Below are 26,913 nucleotides of genomic sequence, written 5' to 3' on the forward strand. Positions count from 1 at the left end.
CCATTTGGTTTGAGTGTCTTTAGTCTCATTATCCACTCCATTTCCCTTCTTTTTAATAATTGAACACGATCACCCCCTCTCTTTTGGGCAGGTATCGTATCAATTATATGAAAACGAAGCTCCTTTTCCATGTGTGATTTCTCCACAAAATGTTTGGAAACAGGTAAGTCCATGTGCTTCTTCCTTATGGTATGCCGGTGTTGGTTAAATAAAAAATTGAAAAAGTCTACAACTCTACAATTACATCTCACTACACTCAGTATTATAAGGCTAAAAAAATCCCGAGGGGGCTCCGTTCCAATATTCGCCCTAATTTAATGATGAATGACTCTTTTTTCTGTGAGAAATTTAGTATGATATCAAATAAGTATGGTTTGGACATAATTTTGTTAAATATTGAATTTTTGCAACAAGAATTAAAGAAAATTAACTTGGAAATACCTACATTGGAATCTGGGATAAAGTGCCTTATGAAGGAAGATGAGTGGAATAGTCTGAAGGAGAATTTGAAAATTAAAACTGATAAACTACGTTTGGAATTGGAGGATGTAAAACGAAGGAAGTGGAATCGCGACATGGATGATTACAAAGAAGGGAACATCTATAATTGGCAAAAGGACAATACGGGAAATTGGAGGAAAAAAGGTTTTGGTATAAAGGAGGACTTTTTTAATGTTTGTATTAATAGATTCCTTGTTATGATCCCAATGGCAAAGGATCTCAGAGATTACAGCAAAGTCTGCAAACATAAATACCAGCTCATAGGGACGTGGTAACTAGGCTGACCATATACCTGATCCTAGCACAAACACTAACAGTAGCCGGGGAACGTGCCTACGTTGATCCTAGACGTCTCGCGCCATCCGGAGAACTAACTAACCCTATCAGGGAAAATAAGACCTCTCTTGCCTCCAGAGAAAAGACCCCAAAGTAATACAAGCCCCCAACAAATAATAACGGTGAGGTAAGAAGAAAAGACAAACGTAAGAATGAACTAGATTTTAGCAAAGAGAGGCCCACTGACTAATAGCAGAAAATAGTAAGATGACTTATATGGTCAGCAAAAAACGCTGCAAAATATCCACGCTGAATATCCAAGAACCCCCAAACCGACTAACGGTGAGGGGGGAGAATATCAGCCCCCCTAGAGCTTCCAGCAATATCAGGAATCACATTTTGTACAAGCTGGACAAAAATATGAACAAAGCAAAATAACAAAAATAAGAAAGCAGGACTTAGCTTATCTTGCAAAGAACCAGGACCTGAAGACAGGAGCAAACAGAAATGAACTGATTACAACGATGCCAGGCACTGGACTGAGAATCCAGAAGTTTAAATAGCAACACCCCAGGCCTAACGAAGCAGGTGAGTACCAACCTGGTAAAAGACAATCCAAGAGCCAAATCACTAGTGACCACAAGAGGGAGCCAAGAAGTATAGTTCACAACAATTCCTGCCATCTAACTATGATTTCCCCAGGTATAGATCTTACCAAAGAAAAATTGAGAACAGTAGAAAGAGAGGAGGAAAAAAGCATCGGAGAAAGCAAAAAAGAGAAAAAAGGGAAAAACAAATCATCAGTGGAAAAGCAGATGGCGACGAGGAGCAAGGATCAGGCTTGATTGTTAATATTTCGGATAAAGTACTGTCTAATGAGCAGGTATTGTTATTGCACAAAGGCTTGTCCTTTGGTCTCAGCACACATGTTAATTGGTTTTAGTTAAATTTAGATTTACAATATTTATTTAGGTTGGTAAAATTAAAGGAGTGGTTTAGTTTCAATTCAAGTAGTGAGAAAACTCCTATGTGTGAACTTAATTTAAAACAACTAGCCCTAAAGAAAAAAAGTCATTTTACCCCATCTGATAACTCTTCGGTCATTGATGCCTTTATATCAGCTGTGACTAGGGATATTGAGAGACTACAAAATAATTGTCCAAGGGAGTTTAAACATCCGAATATGACAAAAGGGGAAATTGAGGCTTTACATGAGTTGATGGATGATGATGACATTATAATAAAAAAAGCCAATAAAGGCGGAGCAGTGGTCATACTCAATAAAAATGATTATGTGGATGAAATTGAGAGCCAGCTGGCAGACCCGGGGGTGTATGAGAAACTAATAGGTGATCCAAAATTTGCTATTGCCAAGGAAATTAAGGGCATTTTGGATAATGCCCTGGGCAGTAAAATTATTGATCAGGATCTATATGATTTTTTGACTATTAAATTTCTGGTTACTCCGGTGCTATATATATTGCCTAAGATCCATAAGTCTCTCATACACCCTCCGGGTAGGCCGATTGTCTCTGGCTGTAACTCTCTTCTATCCAATATTGGAATTCTTTTGGACAAGGTCCTCAATCCAATTGCTAGTTGTTCTGAATCTTTTATTAGAGATACTACTGATTTTTTAGAGAAGGTGGGTGGTATTGAAATAGTGGGTGAAGTGCTGTTGGCATCTTTTGATGTCACATCACTTTACACTTCTATTGACCATGGTCGGGGGCTGGATGCAATACGAAAAAAGTTGTTATCCACACAATACTCTACTGAGACAAGAGAATTCATACTACAATTATTGAAATTAGTGCTGACCAAAAATAATTTTTTATTTGGAGATTCTTTTTATTTGCAATTGCGCAGGACCACCATGGGTGCGAGCATGGCGCCCGCGTATGCAAATATTGTTATGAGTGTCCTTGAGGAGGACCTCGTCTATATGTCCCACCACTTTGGCTATGTAGCTGCGTGGTGGAGATACATAGACGATGTCTTCCTCATTTGGACTGGGACCAAAGATTCTTTACTCGAGTTTCATGAATATTTAAATATTATTGATGAAACAATCAAGTTCACCCTTGTTTACTCTAATACTAACATACAATTTCTAGATGTAAATGTCCAGATAGAAAATGGTAAGTTGGTTACCCAACTGTATACTAAGGTTACAGATAAAAATGATTTGTTGCTCTTTAGTAGCCAACATCCGAGAAAGACTAAGGAGTCAATTCCATATAGTCAGTTAATTCGAGTAAAAAGAATTGAAAGCAATGAAGATTCTTTAAAAAAGTCTATGGAAGGGACTCTTAAAAAATTCTCGGAAAGAGGTTACTCAAAAAATTTGCTACAGAGACAGAAAAATAAAGTAGATGCGTTACATAGAGAGAATTTACTCCAAAAAAGATCTCGTTCGAATGAAGTCAATCGTATTCCGTTTGTAACTACTTACTGTGAGGAGAGCAGTATGGTCGCTGAGGTTATGCGCAAACACTGGGGAATGCTGCATAAGTGTTTGCCCCAGGTGAGGGAATTTTCTAAACCTTCAATTTTTTCCTACAAAAGGAATCGGACTATTGCTTCTACTTTAATTAAATCGGATATAGGCAAAAAACAGGGCCAAACAACATTGACTGGTGTAAGTAGGAGGGGATGTTATCCTTGCCTATCATGTGTCAATTGTAGTTTGATGTTAAAAGGCCACAATATTTTTCATCCCAGGACCAATGAAGAGTTTAAAATTCGGCATTATCTGACGTGACTCAGTTTTTGTAGTTTATTTACTACAATGCCCTTGTTCTTTATGGTATGTCGGTGAGACTACATGTGAATTCAAGACAAGAATTAACCAACACCGGCATACCATAAGGAAGAAGCGCATGGACTTACCTGTTTCCAAACATTTTGTGGAGAAATCACACACGGAAAAAGGAGCTTCGTTTTTGTATAATTGATACGATACCTGCCCAAAGGAGAGGGGGTGATCGTGTTCAATTATTAAAAAGAAGGGAAATGGAGTGGATAATGAGACTAAAGACACTCAAACCAAATGGTCTTAATGTAGACTTTAAATATAGCCAAATTATGTAAATGTATGTGAAATATAATGATGAGTTTATTCTTTCACGAAGTCTATTTTTTTTTTAAATTTTTTTTTTCAGATTAATAATATTTGTTTTTTTGTTTTCTTGCCTCAGGTGCTCCATCTTGTACTGTGACTGTGTGGAAGATGTAGAGAGATTTTTTGCACTCTTTGCCCATTGGGATGTTGGTATTAAAAGGCTAATTTTGTTTGGAATAAAGTATTTTTGGGAAATTTGGCACTAACAGATTCATTTGACAATGATATACTTGTAATCTGTAAAATAATAAATAATGACCTTCTTGAGCAACCACGATATGCCTGTGCGTTTGTTTTATTTGTGAGGGGATTTATGTGATGTAGCCATATGGACCATGTGTGTCACTATTAATGGATAGGAGGAATGCGGGGAATATCCTGCCCCCAAATATCTCCATGTCCTATTTAGGAATGGGATGGTACTCTTGTCCATAAGAGCTTCCCAAACCTTGTGACATAAATGTGAGCTTTTGCTCAGGTCCTGTAAGTATATGGCACATCCGAATACTTTCCCAGAATAAGAGCGTTATGTTTGTCTGCTCGGTCTGAGTGGTGGTGCTCCGGAGTAACTTTGTAATGAATATTAGGTCGGTATGACTATTAATTAGTTGGCCTGTATTTGTTAGTCTGTTATTGCCAATTGGTAATAAGAATCTTGGGTCTTTTGGCTGTGATGTCACGGACATGCGCAGTGTGTGCGGGAGGACGCCGAGAACCGAGGCGTGCAGGTCCAGTAAAGTATTTTGCTGTTTTTTCATGTGGTCATAATGTATGGGGATGAAGCACCTGATGGGAGTTGTTTTTACTGATTGATAATTGATTATTGAGGATATTTTATGTATAATCACGCGACACATTATTTTTTAATGTTCACTGATAAAGAATTTTATGGAGGGTATCCTATTTCACATGGATTCACTTATACAATGGATCGCTATTCACTGTAGTTTATTTATATTTGGAACATTATATTTAATGAATTTTGTAATGAGATTGGCATGTGTCTTGTATATATAGTTGTCTCACTTATGTGTTCACTGCTTGAAAAAGGATTTTGTATCCGAAACGTTGCCACGCCGTTCAGGCAATAAAGTCCACTTTTTTATTATTTTGTGTGCTGCTTTTCCTTTTTTTGTTTATTTTATTTGGAGGTCATTGGACTACTGGCTGGGCGAGCTTTGCACTACGTTAAGGTATTTTTTTGGATGCTGTTCCAATTATATATATATATATATATATATATATATATATATATATACAGTGCCTACAAATAGTATTCAACCCCCTGCAGATTTAGCAGGTTTAATAAGATGCAAATAAGTTAGAGCCTTCAAACTTCAAACAAGAGCAGGATTTATTAACAGATGCATAAATCTTACAAACCAAAAAGTTTTGTTGCTCAGTTAAATTTTTATAAATTTTAAACATAAAAGTGTGGGTCAATTATTATTCAACCCCTAGGTTTAATATTTTGTGGAATAACCTTTGTTTGCAATTACAGCTAATAATCGTCTTTTCTAAGACCTGATCAGGCCGGCACAGGTCTCTGGAGTTATCTTGGCCCATTCCTCATGCAGATCTTCTCCAAGTTATCTAGGTTCTTTGGGTGTCTCACATGGACTTTAATCTTGAGCTCCTTCCACAAGTTTTCAATTGGGTTAAGGTCAGGAAACTGACTAGGCCACTGCAACACCTTGATTTTTTGCCTCTTGAACCAGGCCTTGGTTTTCTTGGCTGTGTGCTTTGGGTCCTTGTCTTGTTGGAAGATGAAATGACGACCCATCTTAAGATCCTTGATGGAGGAGCGGAGGTTCTTGGCCAAAATCTCCAGGTAGGCCGTGCTATCCATCTTCCCATGGATGCGGACCAGATGGCCAGGCCCCTTGGCTGAGAAACAGCCCCACAGCATGATGCTGCCACCACCATGCTTGACTGTAGGGATGGTATTCTTGGGGTCGTATGCAGTGCCATCCAGTCTCCAAACGTCACGTGTGTGGTTGGCACCAAAGATCTCGATCTTGGTCTCATCAGACCAGAGAACCTTGAACCAGTCAGTCTCAGAGTCCTCCAAGTGATCATGAGCAAACTGTAGACGAGCCTTGACATGACGCTTTGAAAGTAAAGGTACCTTACGGGCTCGTCTGGAACGGAGACCATTGCGGTGGAGTACGTTACTTATGGTATTGACTGAAACCAATGTCCCCACTGCCATGAGATCTTCCCGGAGCTCCTTCCTTGTTGTCCTTGGGTTAGCCTTGACTCTTCGGACAAGCCTGGCCTCGGCACGGGAGGAAACTTTCAAAGGCTGTCCAGGCCGTGGAAGGCTAACAGTAGTTCCATAAGCCTTCCACTTCCGGATGATGCTCCCAACAGTGGAGACAGGTAGGCCCAACTCCTTGGAAGGGGTTTTGTACCCCTTGCCAGCCTTGTGACCCTCCACGATCTTGTCTCTGATGGCCTTGGAATGCTCCTTTGTCTTTCCCATGTTGACCATGTATGAGTGCTGTTCACAAGTTTGGGGAGGGTCTTAAATAGTCAGAAAAGGCTGGAAAAAGAGATAATTAATCCAAACATGTGAAGCTCATTGTTCTTTGTGCCTGAACTACTTCTTAATACTTTAGGGGAACCAAACAGAATTCTGGTGGGTTGAGGGGTTGAATAATAAATGACCCTCTGAAAAAACTTTTCCCAATTTAAAAAAAAAATAAACAAAGAAATAACATTCTTTTTTGCTGCAGTGCATTTCACACTTCCAGGCTGATCTACAGTCCAAATGTCACAATGCCAAGTTCATTCCAAATGTGGAAACCTGCTAAATCTGCAGGGGGTTGAATACTACTTGTAGGCACTGTATATATATATATATATATATATATATATATATATATATATATATATACTGTATATATAATCTTATCAATGTGCCCCAGTTTAATGGCTGTGTCTGACCATGCAGCAACAGGTTGGATGTACCACAGCTACTGGCCGTGGGACGAAGCAAAATACTATACACACACATTACAGCATGAGATCACAGCCAATTCTTTCTTTGAGGTAAATTATTGTTTAAAAACAAAGAAATGTTTTACTCACAAAAAGTGTGAATATTCTATGTTATAGAATAAGGGACAGCGCTGAACATAAGATAAAACCCTGTATGCTATTGGAAGGTAATTCATATAATGGTAGGTGTACATGACTGTTTTCTCTCTATCTGAGAAAACCGGTCCGATTATTTTGATCAGAGTGGCATCAGTTTTTCTCGGGGATAGAGAGAAAAAAGGTTTCTACACCTTCTCCATTCTGAGAGTCTATGTAAATCAGGCTGCACTCTGATGTCATCTGAGTTTGATCCAATGTTTTCATTAGACAGACTTGCATTGCCAATTTTGATTTGACACTTGGATCAAAATTGGACTTGTCACCGATCTTTGACCCCGACCACTCAACAGGAGAGCTCTCCCGGCCGCAAAAAAAAAAATATGTTATGACAATCTGGGTATGGGCCCACCTGGAGCTTTGGTCCCTGGGCGGTAACCCAGATTGCCCTCATTATAATCCGCCTATGCATGTTGCCATGGAAATTCACCTCCAAAACCTGGATGACTATGTGAAGTCAGGGGTGAAGTTACCTTGAGTATGTAACTGCAGCCAGGCCAGTAGAGTCAGGGGGCTCTGCGATGCCAGTGCCGGTTTCAGATGAATATGCATCCTCAGATTGGACAGAAATTAAGTTGAAATGTATTCCTGCCCTGTAATCCACCTGCTCCTTGCACCACAATATACAGGCCACCGTCAATGTGCATATTGAGAGCACTGGCCACCCTAGTGGAGGAAGAAGAGGATGCTGCTTGCAGCAGGAGAAGAGTGCCAGGACTGAGAAGGGTATGCGATTATTCATTGTTTATTGTTGTAATGTCTTTTCATGACTGCCGCCTGCAATCTGCTTTCTTGTCTACAATGCCTCTAATATATCCATTGGATTCTATGGTATCAATGCATATGACATAATTCATGAACTCTCGGATGTTTTTTTCTGTAAATATTTTTGTATATATCTGGTCCTTATTTATATACCTTTTCTATTTTTCCAGCGACCATATGATAAAGGCAGTTTTACCAGTCGAAACGTCTAGCTGTCGCTTCTCTCATCACCGTTAATAAGCATTCACCTGAAGCATACTTTTCCCATTGTATGAATGCAGTGATTCCATATTCCATATTGAACTTGTATCATTGGGGCCAGTGGTCCCTTTTCACTAGCACCTTATACATGGTAATTTGTCGAGTGCTAAGACACTTCTCAGCACGTGATGTGGAGTGTGCCAGCAAAGGGTTAACTTATCTCCTCTCACTCAATTCAGCTCTCAACCTCTGTTTTAAGTTATAAAGTGAGCATAAATCACACCCCTACGAATTTCATTTTACACACCCCAATTTCTTAAGCTGCCACAACTCATGAAACACGCAGGGTAATGGGTCCCCAAGATATGTTGCTTTCAGATAATCAAGAAGTCATACACTCACAGAGCATACGAGGGGTCAAACTCGTTAAAGATTTTGAGTTTTCCATTAATATGCTTGGATACAGCACTCTGTGAACAGCCAGCTTCTTTAGCAATGACCTTTTGTGGCTTACCCTCCTTGTGGAGTGTGTCAATAACTGCCTTCTGGACATCTGTCAAGTCAGCAGTCTTCCCCATGATTGTGGAGCCTTCTGAAACAGACTAAGGGACCTTTTTAAAGCTTAGGAAACCTTTGGAGGTGTTTTGTGTTAATTATTCCAATTTTTTGAGATAATGACTTTTGGGTTTTCATTGGCTGTAAGCCATAATCATCAACATTAACAGAAATAAACACTTGAAATAGATCACTCTGTAATGACACTATATAATATACTAGATGAGGCTATCACATCGGGAGGGTGGTGACGTCCCGATGGGGGCAGGCTTTGCAGCACTGAGAATCTCTCGTCCCCAAGCGATGCTCCATACAAAATATGCCCCATATAATGCTCCATAAAGGTCATGATGGGCCCCATAAGATGCTTCATACAAAAATATGCCCCATATAGTTTCTTTTCAACATTTTAAGGTGTGTATCTACAATGAGTTTTTGGCACTGCGTAATTTCGCTGCATCAAAAATGTGGTGTCTTACAGTTCTAGCAAAGTGGATGGGATTTATAGAAATCTCATACCCACTATAAGGGATGAGCAAACCTGTGGATGTTCAGGTTCAGCCAAACCGTAGTTTAAAGTTTGTTTTAGCACCCGAACTTGACCCCAAATGCAATAGAAGTCAATGGGGACCCTAACTTTGGTGCTTTAACCCTTTTCTGCCTGCTGATGGGATAGTACGTCAGCTGGCAGACTCCCCCTCTTTGAGGTGGGCTCCGGCGGTGAGCCTGTTGGGTCGAACAATTAATAAAATGTTCAATTCTTTAGTTGCCTACTCCTGGCCTAATGGATATTGATCATGTGCGCACTAAAGAAATACACCAGATAGACACAGTCAGATGTATACTCTCCTTGATCAATCTGTGGCTCAGCTCCAAGAAGGACTTTATTTGGCTTAGAACACAAGCTTATATATTTTCTGTAAGGGGGCTCGGTTAGCTCTAAAATGGGAGTGATCGGATGTATTTCATTGGTTAGTGGGTTGGGCAATGAGCAAGTCCATGGGCGTATCCATGAGGTCATCAGGGTGGGTTGGTCCATGAGGTCATCAGGGTGGGCGTCACTGTGGGTGGATCTATGAGGTCATCAGGGTGGGCGTCATCTTGGATACTAGTACATGGTCTGCTGATACAGGAAATGGCAGCCATCTTTAGGGTCTCATTGATCATCTTGGATATCAGCACATGGTGTACTGATACAGGAAATGGCAGCCATCTTTAGGGTCTCACTTTGATCTGAGGAAACTTATGTAAGGTTAAACAATACACGTTATGGGTTGCTTCTCAATCTCTTATGTCTTTATGTCTTGAGGTTAATTAAGTATTTGATCTTATGGCTCTCCGCAACAAGCCAACCTCAAAGCCGCGACATGTCAGCTGTTATCAACAGCTGACGTGGCCGCAATGGGCACGAGCCGAATCACGATCCGCCCGCGCCCATTAACTAGTTAAATGTCACTGTCAAACTCTGAAGCGCCATTTAACAAGTGCCGATCATGTAGTGGCAGCTTCTAGCCTCCTATGGAGGCTATTGAAGCATGCCAAAAAAAAAAAAAGTTTTTAAAAATATAAAAAAAATATAAAAGTTCAAATCACCCCCTTTTCGCCCCAATCAAAATAAAACAACAAAAAAAAAATCAAACCTACACATATTTGGTATCGACGCATTCAGAATCGCCCGATCTATCAATAAAAAAGGATTAACCTGATCGCTAAACAGCGTAGCGAGCAAAAAAAAATAAAAAATGGCAAAACTACATTTTTTTGGTCGCCGCGACTGGGCGATTATAAAACATCTGCACAAAAGTGATATTATTAAAAACGTCAGCTCGGCACACAAAAAATAAGCCCTCACCCAACCCCAGATCACGAACAATGGAGACGCTACGGGTATCGAAAATGGCGCATTTTTTTATTTTTTTAGCAAAGTTTGGATTTTTTTTTTCACCACTTAGATAAAAAATAACCTAGACATGTTTGGTGTCTATGAACTCGTAATGACCTGGAGAATCATAATCGCAGGTCAGTTTTAGCATTCAGTGAACCTAGCAAAAAAGCCAAACAAAAAAATAGTGTGGGATTGCACTTTTTTTGCAATTTCATCACACTTGGAATTTTTTTCCTTTTTCCTGTTACATGACATGGTAAAACCAATGGTAGCGTTCAAAAGTACAACTCGTCCCGCAAAAAATAAGCCCTCACATGGCCATATTGACAGAAAAATAAAAAAAGTTATGGCTCTGGAAAAAAGGAGAGCGAAAAACGAAAAAAAAAGGGGGTTAAAATGGCTGTAAAATGGTCATAGTAAGGGTTAGGGAGCGACAAAAGAAAGCAAAATGTGGGTAACAGTAGGACAATTGCAAATAAATGTGGATAGGGAAATTACATAATATAACATAGAATAAAATCTTAATATATACTTACCTTGTAATGTCTTCACATCCTGTTCTGTCGAGATGTTCTGCCCAGAATTCCAAGCGGTGGAAGTTCACCGGCATCCATATTGGGACACCCAAGAGATGGAATATGGAACACCGTCATGAACAAGCCACCACCAGGATGAGCCGAATGATTCACTGACCGCCGCCATCTTTGTACGGGAGGAGCGCATGCGCAGTTTTAATGTGACCGCCGCTGTCTGCACAAAGATGGTGACGGCGAAGTCAGCACATGGGGAAAGAGAGAGTGGATAGGTGGGTGAGCACATGGGGGGAGAGATTGTCAACGCTGCAATGCCTGCTCCCATCTTGACATTACCGCCGTCCAGATGCAATAGCATCGGGCCTCCATCTAGTAAATAAACAATCCTCTTGAACTGGGAAGCAGAGGTTCAAGTTGAGAATTAGGATGAGTAGAAGGTGTTTGTGGCGGTGTAGGTGGAAGAGGTAGAGGCGGAGATAGCAAACACTGTTTTTGTGTTTTTTGTTTTTTTTGGGGGGGTGTACTCTTAAAGCAGGCTTTATGGAGGCACTATGCATACATACATTGTATTAATCTGCAAAGTATATGGATAGGCAAATGACTTAAAGGGGTTTTCCCACAAACTTAATTTTGAAGTTGATTTTAATCAATATATCTTAGAATAATTTATAAAAATAATTTCCACAATGGGATGTGTTTAAAAAAAATATTCCTGTGCAGAGATAATCTTATAAATGTGCTCCTGCTGTGTACTGTGTAATGGCTGTTTCGGACCACACAGGAACATTGTCCAATCATACCACATCCCCTGGGCAGGGGAGAAAGCAAGAGAGTATATGTCCAGTTCTGAGCACATTTTAAAGAAGAAATTGAAAAACTGGAGCAAGTTTAGAGGTCCCAAAATTTGAAGCACAGCTTGGTGAGAAGTTTTTATCAAGGAAATAAGATCCAAGTTTTTGGGTCTAAGGGACCAAAATGAGGATTTTCCCCTGCGAGAAATGTATAGCGTGCACCAATATGGTTAGAGCTTCTTTTTTCTCCAGTGATGGTCAAGAGAAATTCTCCATAACCCAACACATTGCTTGGGAGACTGAAGGAGTAATTTATTATGCAACTTGTCCATGTAAGAAGATTTATGTCAGTCTGACAACCAGAAAGCTGAAGGTCAGTATTCAGAAGCATGTGTTGGATATCACGAAAGCACTCAAGATCGAAGATGCTTCACAATTTAAGTACAGTACAGACCAAAAGTTTGAACACACCTCATTTAAAGATTTTTCTGTATTTTCATGACTATGAATATTGTACATTCACACTGAAGGCATCTAAAGTATGAATTAACACATGTGGAATTATATACTTAACAAAAAAGTGTGAAACAACTGAAATTATGTCTTATATTCTAGGTTCTTCAAAGTAGACCTGAACCCAATTGTGATGGTTTGGGGTGAGCTGGACAGACCGCAGAGTGAAGGCAAAAGGGCCAACAAGTGCTAAGCATCTCTGGGAACTCCTTCAAGATTGTTGGAAGACCATTCCCGGTGACTACTAATAATAAAAAAAATACACATATTTAGTATCGCCGCGTCCATAACGACCCGACCTATAAAACTGTCCCACTGGTTAACCCCTTCTGCTTTATTATCATACTGCCGAACAAAAAGTGGAATAACACGCGATCAAAAAGACAGGTATAAATAACCATGGTACCGCTGAAAACGTCATCTTGTCCCACAAAAAACGAGCCACCATACAGCATCATCAGCGAAAAAATTAAAAAGTTACAGTCCTCAGAATAAAGCGATGCAAAAATAATTATTTTTTCTATAAAATATTTTTATCGTACAAAAGCGCCAAAACATAAATAAATGATATAAATGAGTTATCGCTGTAATCGTTCTGACCCGAAGAATAAAACTGCTTTATCAATTTTACCAAACGTGGAGCAGTATAAACGCCTAGCCCCACCCCACCCCCACAGAAATTCATGAATAGATGGTTTTTGGTCATTCTGCCTCACAAAACTCGAAATAAAAAGCGATCAAAAAATGTCATGTGCCCGAAAATTATACCAATAAAAACGTCAACTCATCCTGCAAAAAACAAGACCTCACATGACTCTGTGGACCAAAATATGGAAAAATTATAGCTCTCAAAATGTGGAGACGCAAAAACTATTTTTTGCAATAAACAGAGTCTTTTAGTGTGACAGCTGCCAATCATAAAAATCCTTTAAAATACCCGCTATAAATAGTAAATCAAATCCCCCTTCATCACCCCCTTAGTTAGGGAAAAATAATAAAATTTAAAAAAATGTATTTATTTCCATTTTCCCATTAGGGTTAGGGCTAGGGTTAGGGTTGGGGCTAGGGTTAGGGCTACAGTTAGGGTTGGGGCTAAAGTTAGGGTTAGGGTTGGGGCTAAAGTTAGGGTTAGGGCTACAGTTAGGGTTGAGGCTAAAGTTAGGGTTTGGATTACATTTACAGTTGGAATTAGGGTTAGTGGCGAGTCAGGGTTAGGGGTGTAGTTAGGGTTATGGTTGGGGTTAGGGGTGTGTTGGAGTTAGGGGTGTAGTTAGGGTTGGGATTGGGGTTAGGGGTGTGGTTGGGTTAGAGTTTCAGTTAGAATTGGGGGTTTCCACTGATTAGGCACATCAGGGCTCTCCAAACACAACATGGCGTCTGATCTCAATTCTAGCCAGTTCTGTGTTGAAAAAGTAAAACAGTGCTCCTTCCTTTCCGAGCTCTCCCGTGTGCCCAAACAGGGGTTTACCCCAACACATGGGGTATCAGTGTACTCAGGACAAATTGGACAACAACTTCTGGGGTCCAATTTCTCTTGTTACCCTTGGGAAAATAAAAATTTGGGGGGCTAAAAAACATTTTTGTGGGAAAAAATTATTTTTTATTTTCACGGCTCTGCGTTATAAACTGTAGTGAAACACTTGGGGGTTCAAAGTTCTCACAACACATCTAGATAAGTTCCTTGGGGGTCTAGTTTCCAATATGGGGTCACTTGTGGGAGGTTTCTACTGTTTAGGTACATTAGGGGCTCTGCAAACGCAATGTGACGCCTGCAGACCATTCCATCTAAGTCTGCCTTCCAAACAACGCTCCTTCCCTTCTGAGCTCTGTCATGCGCCCAAACGGTGGTTCCCCCCATATATGGGGTATCAGCGTGCTCAGGACAAATTGGACAACTTTTGGGGTCCAATTTCTTCTCTTATCCTGGGGAATATAAAAAATTGGGGTGAAAAGATCATTTTTGTGAAAAAAAACAAATTTTTGATTTTTACAGCTTTGCATTATAAACTTCTGTGAAGCATTTGGTGGGTCAAAGTGCTCACCACACATCTAGATAAGTTCCTTAGAGGGGCTAATTTCCAAAATGGTGTCATTTGTGGGGGGTTTCAATGTTTAGGCACATCAGGGGCTCTCCGAACGCAACATGGCATCCCATCTCAATTCCTGTCAATTTTGAATTGAAGTCAAATGGCGTTCCTTCCCTTCCGAGCTCTGCCATGTGCCCAAACAGTGGTTTACCCCCACATATGGGGTATTGGCATACTCAGGACAAATTGTACAACAACTTTTGTGGTCCAATTTCTCCTGTTACCCTTGGTAAAATAAAACAAATTGGAGCTGAAGTAAATTTTTTGTGAAAAAAAGTTAAATGTTCGTTTTTTTTTTAAACATTCCAAAAATTCCTGTGAAACACCTGAAGGCTTAATAAACTTCTTGAATGCTCAAAACCATGAGCACCGTGAGAGGTGCAGTTTTTAGAATGTTGTCACACTTGGGTATTTTCTATCATATAGACCCCTCAAAATGACTTCAAATGTGATGTGGTCCCTAATAAAAATGGTGTTGTAAAAATGAGAAATTGCTGGTCAACTTTTAACCCTTATAACTCCCTAACAAAATTTTTTTTTGGTTCCAAAATTGTGCTGATGTATAGTAGACATGAGGCAAATGTTACTTATTAAGTATTTTGTGTGACATACCACTGTGATTTAAGGGCATAAAAATTCAAAGTTGGAAAATTACAAAATTTTCAAAATTTTCGCCAAATTTCAGGTTTTTTTTTTCACAAATAAACGCAGGTATCAAATAAATTTTACCACTATCATTAAGTACAATTTGTCATGAGAAAATAATGTCAGAATCATCAGGATCCGTTTAAGCGTTCCAGAGTTATAACCTCATAAAGGGACAGTGGTCAGAAATGTAAAAATTGGCCCGGTCATTAACGTGCAAACCACCCTTGGGGCTTAAAGGGTTAAAAAATGGTTTGGTCTCACCACTGTTGACGGACAAAAGATCCCGGCCTCCTTCCGGAAGTACCTCGCCGAGAAACGGATCCACACACAAAGAAAAAGGGGACTATATATGGGGAGAGAGACATAAGCGGTATGTAATAATTTCCTAGACTCCCTATCGTGCCCCAGTATTGCTCCTGTCCTAACAAGGACAGACCCCAAGTGGACCCTATAGTGATACCTCATATGATATGGGGCTAAATACTCTCTTTGGTTTGTTTGTGATATTTGTCATTTTAATAATTGATTGAAGGTTATGTTTTAACATTTGGGGACCCCTCCAAGCTATATTTGTTGGGATTTGGATGTTTTGCCCCCAGCAGTTTGCCCCCAGGTACATTTCGCCCCCGCATATTTCATCCCCAGCATTAGGCCCCAGGATGTTTTGCACCTGCACATTTCGCCCCCGCACATTTCGCCAGCAGTCCGCCCCCTGCAGTTCGCCCCTGGGTACATTTCGCCCCCCCACATTTCGACCCCAGTATTTGGCCCCCGGATGGTTCGCCCCCAGCAGTTTGCCCCCGGATGTTTGTACCCTTGTGATTCATGAATTCCCGTCCGTCATCAATGTTTCGCCCCCAGCAATTCGCCCCTGGATGTTTGTACTCTTGTGGTTCTTGAATTCCTGTCCGTCATCAATGTTTTGCCCCCAGCAGAACGCCCCCGGATGTTTGTACCCTTGTGGTTCTTGAATTCCTGTCCGTCGTCAATGTTTCTGTTTCGCCCCCGGCAGTTCGCCCCCAGATGTTTGCACCCTTGTGGTTCATGAATTCCTGTCCATCATCAATTGTTCGCCCCCAGCAGTTTGCCCCCGGCAGTTCGCCCCCGGATGTTTGTACCCTTGTGACTCATGAATTCCCGTCCGTCATCAATGTTTTGCCCCCGGCAGTTCGCCCCTGGATGTTAGTACCCTTGTGGTTCTTGAATTCCTGTCCGTCATCAATGTTTCACCCCCAGCAGTTCGCCCTCGGATGTTTGTACCCTGTTTTGCCCCCAGAATTTTGTGTTTGGATGTTTTGCTAGTTTGTCCTTGTGGTTCATGAATTCCCGTCCGTCATCAATCCACATGCCACAAAAGTACTGTACAGAGTGCTGCACTTTTGTGACATGTTAAATCAACTGTTTCTATCTGTTAACCTCACAACTGATTGCATTATAGTGTCAGTGCATTTTGCCCGCAAATTTAACAAGACATTTTCCAAAACTTTTCTAAAATGTTTTTGTGTTACAAAAACATAACACGAAAAAAATAAACAGATTAAAAAAATGTAGTGTGAATGAGTGATTTAGGTGGGGATGTAAACCACTCTAAAGTCAAAACATTTTGTGAATTTTTACCTGACCCAGCACTGACCTAATTGTTTGCAAGTTTTGTTGCAGATGTAACAATTTTCATGTCATGTTTCCTCCTGCAAGTTACCTTAGACTAGCTCTTATTCCATCTTTACATCAGAATATAGCAGTGTCTAAAATCTCTACAAAGAGAGAGGTGTACTAGCACAAAAAAAATCAGTCAGCTTCCACAGCAATTCACTTTCTGCAAGTATGAATTCAGTTCTATCCAAACGTGGGAAGAAGTTGGTCTACGAGAATCACATTTACGTATTTTTCAAACAAACGGCTGACGATGTCCTTTCCATCTGGGTCTGTGAAAAATGGTCGACTTGCAAGGGACGTGTTTGGACCAATGAAGCGGTGAAAGTAACCAATCCCTACAACCACACAGCACAAGCAGCAAGACCTGAAGCAATCCGACTTGTCAATGAGGCGGTCACCAGGGCAAGGACAACACAGGAAACACCACAACAGATTCTCACAGAAGTCATTTCAGGAGCCCATTCTAATGTTGTAGCACTTCTCCCAAAGAAAGCATCACTGAAGAGAACAATACGATTATCAAGGCAACTTGGCAATATTCTAAGGTTGCCCCAAATCCTTGATTAACATGTTATTCCCCAGGAGTTCCAGGGGATCAATATTGATGGCATTCAGCAGCAGTTCCTTCTGCATGACTCTGGTAAGCATTTAACATTTCCATTATGCAGAATTATTGCAAAGTTTATGTTGCACAAATGTGAAAATGATATATTACAAAGTGCTGATATAGAATACTATGTGATTTTTTTGCCTTAAAGGTAAACTTTGAGGATAGTATAATGTAGGATGAGACGCACTGATTCCCACTATGCCTCACTTGTTTGGTTGCAGTTTAATTCTCTGCTCAGCTTCAAAGTAGAAGTCCTGCCTTTAAGATACAGTGGTCTGCCATGTTCATAAGCAGAGTGGTAACCTTGTCCACCAACCATGATTTGCAGGTATCCAGCCATTGTCAATCACAGCCAGAGGACAAGGTCGTCGCATCAAACCCCCATCACTAGATGTTAATTTTAGTGTAGAATTTTCTGCTATAAATTAGCTGCAGATTGTCTGCTGCAACTACTTAGTGCATGTGAATGGACCTTAAAGGGAACCTGTCACCCAATTTTTCACCTATAAGCTGTGGCCACCGGCATCAGGGGCTTATCTACAGCATTCTGTAATGCTGTAGATAAGCCCCGATGTATCCTGAAAGATGAGAAAAAGAGGTTAGATTATACTCACCCAGGGGCGGTCCCGGTTCTGTTCTGGTCCGATGGGTGTCCGGTCCGGGGCCTCCCATCTTCTTACGATGAAGTTCTCTTCTTATCTTCACGCTGCGGCTCTGGCACAAGCATAATTTTCCTGCCCTGTTGAGGGCAGAGCAAAGTACTGCAGTGCCCAGGCGCCTGGAAAGTTTAGAGAGGCCCAGTGCCTGTGCACTGCAGTACAATCTCCATCTACTGGCCCAAAGTAGAGAGTGGTTTGCTGATGGCATTTTTCCTCTACACTATCCCTGTTGAAGCAACTTTATACAAATCAAGTAGTCCACAGCGGCCTTGTTGTTCCTGTAGTGTACGCCTTACTGATGGACAAGAGCCATTCAACATTCCAGAGATTGCTACAAGAGCTGAAGAACATGCAACCTAGACTGCAGCCACACAACTTGATGTTGGATTTTGAACTAGCTGCAATCCAGGCATTTGAGAATGAATTCCTCAACCTCAAGAAGACCGGTTGCTTCTTCCATCTATCACAGTCAGTTTGGCATAAAGTTCAAAATGAAGGACTCAAGGTGCAATGTCAAGGTGACCATGAATTTGCTCGTTGGATACGCATGATACCTGCCCTTGCCTTTCTACCAACACAGAATGTTGTGCCTTCATTTGAAGAGTTAGTGGAAAATCCTGAATTTCCACAAGAAACCATACCCATTGCCAACTATTTTGAAGATACCTATATTGGTCAAATGACTCGCAGAGGACGTCAAGCACCTTTGTTTCCAGTTGAACTTTGTAATATGTATGAACAAACATTAAATCATCAACAGCGAACAAATAATAATGTTGAAGGATGGCACCGTAGCTTTCAAGAAACATATGGTACTCTTTTCCCAAATATATACCGGTTCATTAACTGTCTGAAACTTCAGCAAGAGCTCCACAGTTTTGAAATTATTCAGATAATAGCAGGATATCCCACCACTGCAAGAAACAAAAAATACGCTGCAATTTCAGCAAGGGTTAAACGTTTTGTGCAAGATTTCAGCAATAGAATCTTGATAGATTATCTGAGAGGCATCGCCTACAGCTTTGAATTTTAGTTGATGGTCATATATTTAGCTGTAAAATAATTCAAACATTAACGCCTGCAATTTTTCTTTTCCTCTTTTTCTCTAACCCTTCCCCCTCTATACCGTTTATGTTTCTTGTTTAACAGTTTTAATTTATACAGTTAAAGCTTAACTGTAAAAAAAAAAAAAAAAGTTTTGCTATGTTATATTACCTGTGGCACTAATCTTCTTTTCCAATGGAGAACCCCTTCCAGCAACTTCATTTCTGTGTGAAAAGTCCCATCCAAGTTTCAGCAGTTTTTTTCCATGTGTTGTGCAGGATTTCAGTGGCTAATAAGGAGGTCGTTTCGCCTTAGTAGCAGAACATGTGGATGGACTCTAGGGGGGAATGGCTACATAGGACGTGCAACTGTCAGGCCTCTTTCAGACTAGCGGTTTTGCTGGCGATTATCGCAGCAGTTTAAAACCGCGGAGGTAGTCACCAGCAAAACTACTACATAGCACTCGATTTGCCCAATGCAAGTCAATGGGCTCAAATCGAGGGAAAACTGTGCAGCAAAAGCCGAACGGTTTTCCATTTTAAAAAATGTTCTATCTTCCTGGCGATTACCGCCGCGGTTTTAAACCGCCACGGTAATCGCCAGGAAAACAGCAAGTCTGAAAGAGGCATCAACGTGCTCCCTATGATGTATACAGGGCTGCTGGTTCACAGCCCCTGCAAAGCTCCCCAACGCCCCATGTGCTCAGTCCTTTATTGGCTTTACACAGGGGGAAAGCCCTCCTCTTGTCCAGGACCTAGCACATGAGGGGAAGGGAAACTTTCCAGAGGGCTGTGATCGAACAGCCCTGAATGTATCACAGGAAGCCTGAACCCGCCCACAATTTCTGCTACCAAGGGGGTCCGACTTCCTTAGTAACCACTGAAATCCTGCAGCACATAGAGCCTGCTGCTGTAACTCGGATGCGACTTTTCACACAAAACTAAATAAAGTTTACAAAATATTATATTTAAAAAAATTAAAAACTAAAGTTGCTGGAAGGGGTTCTCCATTGGAAAAGATCAGTGACCCAGGTACTATAACATATCAAAAGTTTTTGGGCTTTATTTAGAGTTACGCTTTAAATATATTGTTCTGCAATGTTGGTTGGTTTGGCCAATTGTTAATATTTTTCTGTCTGTTTGTAAAGTTACTTATCTAGAAAACTCAGTTTTGGAATTAAAAAAAAGAAAAACTGTAACTTGATCACATTTATACATCTTAGACCCAAAATATGATGTGAGAAATGAACCTGCCAGATTCAGCACCCCCAAACTATCATCTCCATTGAACTCAATGGGTATGGAGACTCAGGAGTGGAGGATCTGTCCACCACATCCTCATCACTAACCAGATAGTAAAAGAAAACACGGGTATTACATACCTGGTAATGTGTTTTTTCATGAGACATGACGGCACCACGAGAGAGGGGATCCGCCCATCAAGGACAGGAAACCTTCAAGATAAAAGGGGCGGCTCCTCTCTCCACATCAGTTGTTTACAGAGTACGAGAGGAACTCCGCTGGTTAGTGTACACATAAATAATACATCCTATACGGTTCTATTCACCGATACCCCAGGGAGTGTATAATACAAATAATGCTAATAATGCACCCAACTAATGACGTGATCAAAAGGGTGGGAATATAAGGGTGCCGTCATGTCTCATGAAAAAACACATTACCAGGTATGTAATACCCGTGTTTTTCCATCATACATGACGGCACCACGAGAGAGTTACAGAGATTGTATTCTCTTTAGGGAGGGATCACTGCTTGTAACACTCTTCTCCCAAATGTGAGATCAGAGGTAGCAGATAGGTCTAGCCTATAATGTTTAAAGAACGTAGACGGAGAGGACCAAGTGGCCGCCTTACAGATTTGGTCGATGGTAGCATCTGCTCTCTCCGCCCACGATGTCGCCATGGCCCTCGTGGAGTGGGCTTTCAGACCCTGTGGAACAACCCTGCCTGCACTACTATACGCTAGAATAATGGCCTCTCTCACCCATCTAGCTATAGTCTGTTTTGAGGCTTTAAGGCCCTTCCTTGACCCCTGGAATGAAACAAATAAAGCCCTATGCTTCCTCCAGGATTTTGTCACCTCTAGATACTGTAGGATACATCTCCTAACGTCTAGGCAATGGAGTCTCTCCTCTTTTTGGTTACTGGGATTGGGACAGAAAGAGGGTAGGGTTATGTCCTGAGCCCTATGAAATCTCGATACCACTTTGGGGAGATATGCCGGATCTAATTTTAATACAACCCTATCGTCCATGATTTGTGTGTAAGGGGGGTCAGCTGACAACGCGTGTAAATCCCCCACCCTACGGGCTGATGTAAGGGCCACTAACAAAGCTGTTTTTAATGTTAGTATTTTATCAGAAGTTGTATTTAATGGCTCAAAGGGGCTTTCCGTCAGGGCTGTTAACACTAGATTTAGATCCCATGGTGGAGGAGTAGGAGATGGAACAGAGTCAGCTCTACTACAGGCTCGGACAAACCTCACCACCCACCTATTACTTGCCAGGTCACAGTTAAATAGGGCTGCTAAGGCTGAAATGTGTACTTTGAGGGTACTAACAGCTAACCCCAGATCTAAGCCCTTCTGCAGGAACTCCAGTATTGCCACTATTGGGACCTCCCCTTCCCGTATTGGCCCTGAGCTGGAGAGGAATTTCTTCCATATTCTCCCATAGATCTTGGTCGTTACTGGCTTTCTGCTGCTGAGCAAGGTGGATATTAGCCCAGCTGAGAACCCTTCTTTCTCTAGTAACGACCGCTCAAATGCCAGGCTGTCAAATGAAGCCCGGAGTTCTGCGGGTGGTTGAAGGGACCCTGCGTTAGAAGGTCCTGGTCTTCCGGGAGAACCCATGGGTCCGTCACTGACATCACTCTCAGCCAGTAAAACCACGGTCTTTTCGGCCAGAAGGGAGCTATGACAATTACCCTGGCCTTGTCCTCCCTGATCTTCCTCAGAACCACTGGGATTAGACATATCGGTGGGAAGGCATACAGGAGTCCTGACGTCCATTCTATGCTGAAGGCGTCTACTGCCAACGGCCTGTCTGCTGGGTTCAGGGAGCAGAACTTTTGGACTTTCTTGTTGACTTTTGAGGCAAAGAGGTCTATCTTGGGTTTTCCCCACATGTGCACTATCCGTTGAAAAACGGACTTTTTTAGGGACCATTCTCCTTGCCTCAAGTGGTTCCTGCTTAAAAAGTCTGCCTTTATGTTGTCCACGCCTCGGATATGCAGGGCCGATAATGACAGGAGGTGCCTTTCGGCTAGAGACATGAGTCTTGTGGTTACGTGCATCAGAGCCCGAGAGCGGGTGCCTCCCTGGTGGTTCACGTATGCGACCGCTGTTCGGTTGTCCGATAGGACTCTCACATGATGCCCTGCCAAGTGAGGAAGTAATCTCTCTAGCGCTTTTTCTATTGCTAGGAGCTCCCACTCGTTTGAGGATAGATCTTTCTCCTCTTGAGCCCAGGGGTCTTGGACCCATAGTGAGTCTGAGTGGGCTCCCCACCCCCACGGACTGGCGTCTGTTGTGATCACCTTGGAGGCTGTGAATGTCCAGGGAACTCCTCTCGGGGATGACTATCTGTAACCACCATCTGAGAGATTGGAGCACAGAGAGTGGGAGAGTGAGCTTCTGCTCTAACTGCCCCTGAAGTTCCTGGTCGTTCTGCAGCACACACCATTGCAGTTCTCTTGCATGGAACTGGGCCCACTTTACTGCCGGTATGCAGGAGGTTAGGGATCCTAACACCGACATGGCCCTTCTTAAAGTCCTTTCCGGTTTCTTTAAAGTGGTCATAATCATTTGTTTGATTTTTTCCTCTTTTCCTTCTGGGAGGCGACACTCCTGTGCCACGGAGTCTACCGTTATCCCCAGGAAATTCTGGACCATAGCTGGCTCCAGCTTGGACTTCTTGAGATTTAGTTGCCATCCCAGTGTCTGAAGAGTATCCATCACTATCCTGACCTGTTCCTGACAGTGAGAAAAGTTCTTCCCCACTATCAGGAAGTCGTCCAGGTAGGGTATTATCAGAGTGTCTTTTTCTCTGAGATGAGCTGTGACCTCTGCTATCAGCTTTGTGAATACCCGTGGGGCTGTTGCTATCCCAAAGGGCAGAGCCTTGTACTGGAAGTGACGCAGCTGGGACCCCATCTGGACTGCCACTCTGAGAAACCGACGATCTTGTTGTCTGATTGGGACGTGATAATAAGCGTCCTTGAGGTCGAGGACGGACATGTAACACTGGGGATAGAGAAGTTTCACCGCTGATTTTATGGTCTCCATCTTGAATGATGGTATTACAAGAAATTTGTTGAGGCCTTTTAGGTTTATTATTGTCCTCCAGGAGTTGTCTGGTTTCTTTATGAGAAAAAGAGGGGAATAAAATCCTTCCCTTCTTTCCTCTATAGGAACTTCCTCCAAGACGTGTTTGTCTAGGAGTGATGTTACTTCTCCTTCCAGACTGTCTTGTTTCTCCTGAGAGGATTGTACTGGGGTCTGCATATACCTTCTTGGAGGCCAGTGGTGAAACTTTAGTTTTAGGCCTGATCCTACGATCTGCCGGATCCATATGCTGGATGAGATCCTCTCCCAGGCTGGAAGGAAGTGAGAGAGCCTCCCTCCCACCTGAGAAGGACCGTCACTGGGAGGGTTTTTTGGTGTCTCTGGGGGACTTGCCGAAATAGAAGCCCTTTCCTCCCCTGGGTCGCTTGTCCAGGTTGCTCCTGTCTCGGTCTCTGTACTGCTGTCTCCGGAATTTTTGACCTCTCCGAAAGGAGCGACGAAAGGGCTGAAACGGCTGTTTCGGGAAGTTCTTCTTTTTATCCCCGGCTTTCTCCAACACCTCGTCTAAAGCCGGTCCGAAGAGGAAGTTCCCCTCACAAGGCAAAGAGCAGAGCTTCATCTTTGCCTGAGTATCTCCTGGCCAGCATTTAAGCCATACGGCACGGCGTCCTGTGTTGGCTAACGCTGCTGACTTTGCTGCCAGCCTAGCCGAGTCCGCTGATGCTTCAGCTAGAAACACCGCCGCTGCTTTCATAGTTGGTATTGCCTCCAGGATAGTTTCCCTGGGAACTTTTTTCTCTACCTGTTCCTCCAGGTTGTCTATCCAGATTTTAAGAGATCTGGCTACACAAGTGGCCGCGATGGCTGGCCTTAGTGCTCCTGCTGAGGCTTCCCAAGCTGTCTTCAGGGAACTGTCCACCTTCCTATCCAGAGGTTCTTTTAGAGAACCTAGGTCCTCGAATGGCAGGGAGGATTTCCTGGCAACTTTGGAGACCGCCACATCAATTTTTGGGGCTCTGTCCCAAGATGAGGACGCCTCCTCTTCAAAAGGGTACCTTCTTTTTAGGGAGGTAGTTAACTGGGACCTTTTTTCTGGCTTTTGCCATTCCCTTTTAATTAGTTCTTGTAGCTGCTCATTAACAGGGAATGACCTCCGTTTTTTCTTTTGTAGGCCAATGAACATGAGTTCCTGGGCTGTCTTTTTGGCCTTCTCATCTACCAGCCCCATGGTAGAGCGAACAGCTTTAATAAGCCTATCCGTAGCCTCTGCTGGAAAGATGTCTTCTTCCTCTGAGCTACTATCAGAGCAGCGGCCTGTATCGGAATCCTGCTCTGACCCCGAGGAATCTCTTTGGGATCCTACTGAAGGGCTGGATCTGTCCCTAGATCTGGCATCTGTGTCAGCTGTCTGTAATGCGTTTACGGACCTAGAGACTTCGGTCTGAATCAGGGACCTTAGGCTGTCCGTAAAGGAGGGTGTTTCCTCCGCAACAGTCTGGTTGATACATTCCTGACACAGTCTTTTACCCCAAGATGTCTTTAAGGGTTTTTTACATAAGGGGCACTCCTTATTTTTAGTTTTCCCCTGACGCTTTTTGGGGACCTCCTATACTCCACCCCGCAATGTATGTAAGAAAAGAGGGGAGAGACGGAGATAAGAGAAGAGAAAAGAACAGACATTAGCGTGCTGGACTTTCTCGCAGATCACTCACCACTCGGACGCTTTCAAAGTACGGGTACCGGATCCGGAGGTTGGCTGGATTTCTCCATGTCTCCCACTGAGACTAGGGACCCCTCCTTGGCACGGCGATCCGTCCGCACACTGTCCGAGCGGCTTCTGCTGCTGCCATGGCGGGACTGGCTCTTTTCGCTTGAGCGAGACCGCCTCTCCTGCATCTCTTGCTGTGGCATCAAATGCTCTGGTGAAAGACTCTCCATCATACACGTTAACACTTAGCAAGAGTAGTCACCTTCAACCTGGCCTGGTTTTAGTGACACAGGGCAGCGTTTCTGGCTTGTTTAAATAGTTTCACTTTTTTTTTTTCTAATGAATCACCTGGTTGATCCTGCCTTACTGGCTGCTTCAGTGATCAGGTGTATAATCGCACCTGTCCTGAATGATTACCTGGCTGATCGTGCCTGCACCACTTCCGGTGCTTCTATGTGCAATCACCTGGTTGATCCTGCCGTCACTAGCGCAATGCCTGCGCTGTATAATCATGCCAGCGCGCACCCGGCAACCACTTCCGGTGCACGCTTTTAGAGCCACCATCTATCTGGCTTCATTGCCGGCCGCCCTGCGCGCTTGCGCAGTAGGGTGATGTCTGAGAGCGCACCCCACGCTCCCATCTACTGTGCGCGCACCCGGAGTCACTTCCGGTGCGCGCTTGCACTCACCTTCCAGGCGCGCACCCGGCTTTTAGTTCCGGTGCGCGCTGAAGATTCCGATCCTCCTGCCCCAGTGCCCTGCACAAGCGTTCCGAGCGCTGCTGCCCGGCGATGTGCGCACGCGCGGCCGCCTCCTGGGAAGATGGCGCCGGCCAGGCAGGAAAGCTGCAGTGTCCACTCTGTCCGACACGCCACGCTCCCCCCCAGATCCATGCTGCAGATACCGTTTCCATATCTTCTCCGATTGTATCAGGTACCAAAAAGGAAGGAAGAGGAGGGGGGCGGGGGGACCATCTGCAGTGCTCAACAGGGATGGCATAATACCACCGAGGAGCCTTACCTAGCCTGGGCACCGATGTGCCTCACAGGCTGCATGGCCACCATAGTCAACAGGGAGGGAGCACCATTGTGACCTCCGAGGACAATAGGCAGGTGGATTTTTTTTTTTTTTTTTTGCAACAGCTCCAATCTTCACCCGGGCGTTTGCCTCACGGGCTGTGGCCATGCTTCGCTCAGGGGGGGCATGGTATACATTGACCCCCGAGGCGACTACGGGTACCTGGTGACGGGTGCAGCAGACCAGCGCCTGCCCATATCCACCCGACCCAGGCCCCGGCATCCTCTTCAATCTTCAGACGTCATCCATCTTCATCAGACGTCTTCCATCTTGAGGGTTCCCCGTCAAGGACAGGAAACCAACTGATGTGGAGAGAGGAGCCGCCCCTTTTATCTTGAAGGTTTCCTGTCCTTGATGGGCGGATCCCCTCTCTCGTGGTGCCGTCATGTATGATGGAAAAATATATATATTGCTACTTACTTTGCTGAGGTACCGGCAGACGCGGAGGGTCCTCTTCAGTCCTCTTCCATGCACTTCCACATTGTGTGAATAGGTAATCCTACCCAAGGGAATCCCTTTCAGGATTCCTAGCTAGGGATTCCCTTGGTCAAGTAGACTCTCCACACAGGTCGGGACCTCAGCAAAAGGGAGAGAAGTAATTTTTATTTTCTGATGAGCAAACTCCTAACAGTGCCCTTTGGGGTTGGTGTGGTTGAACCCGAGCAGGCAATGTTCGATACAAACCCTGAACTTTCCAGATCGAGTTTGCTCATCACTAGATACAGTATGATACGTAATGGATGACAAAAAGAAGCCATTAAGCGTAACGCCACTAGTGCATGACAGTAAAATGATGGTCACTTGTCTTAGATCAGGG

Source organism: Ranitomeya variabilis, chromosome 1, assembly GCF_051348905.1.
Source record: "Ranitomeya variabilis isolate aRanVar5 chromosome 1, aRanVar5.hap1, whole genome shotgun sequence".
Classification (NCBI taxonomy): Eukaryota; Metazoa; Chordata; class Amphibia; order Anura; family Dendrobatidae; genus Ranitomeya; species Ranitomeya variabilis.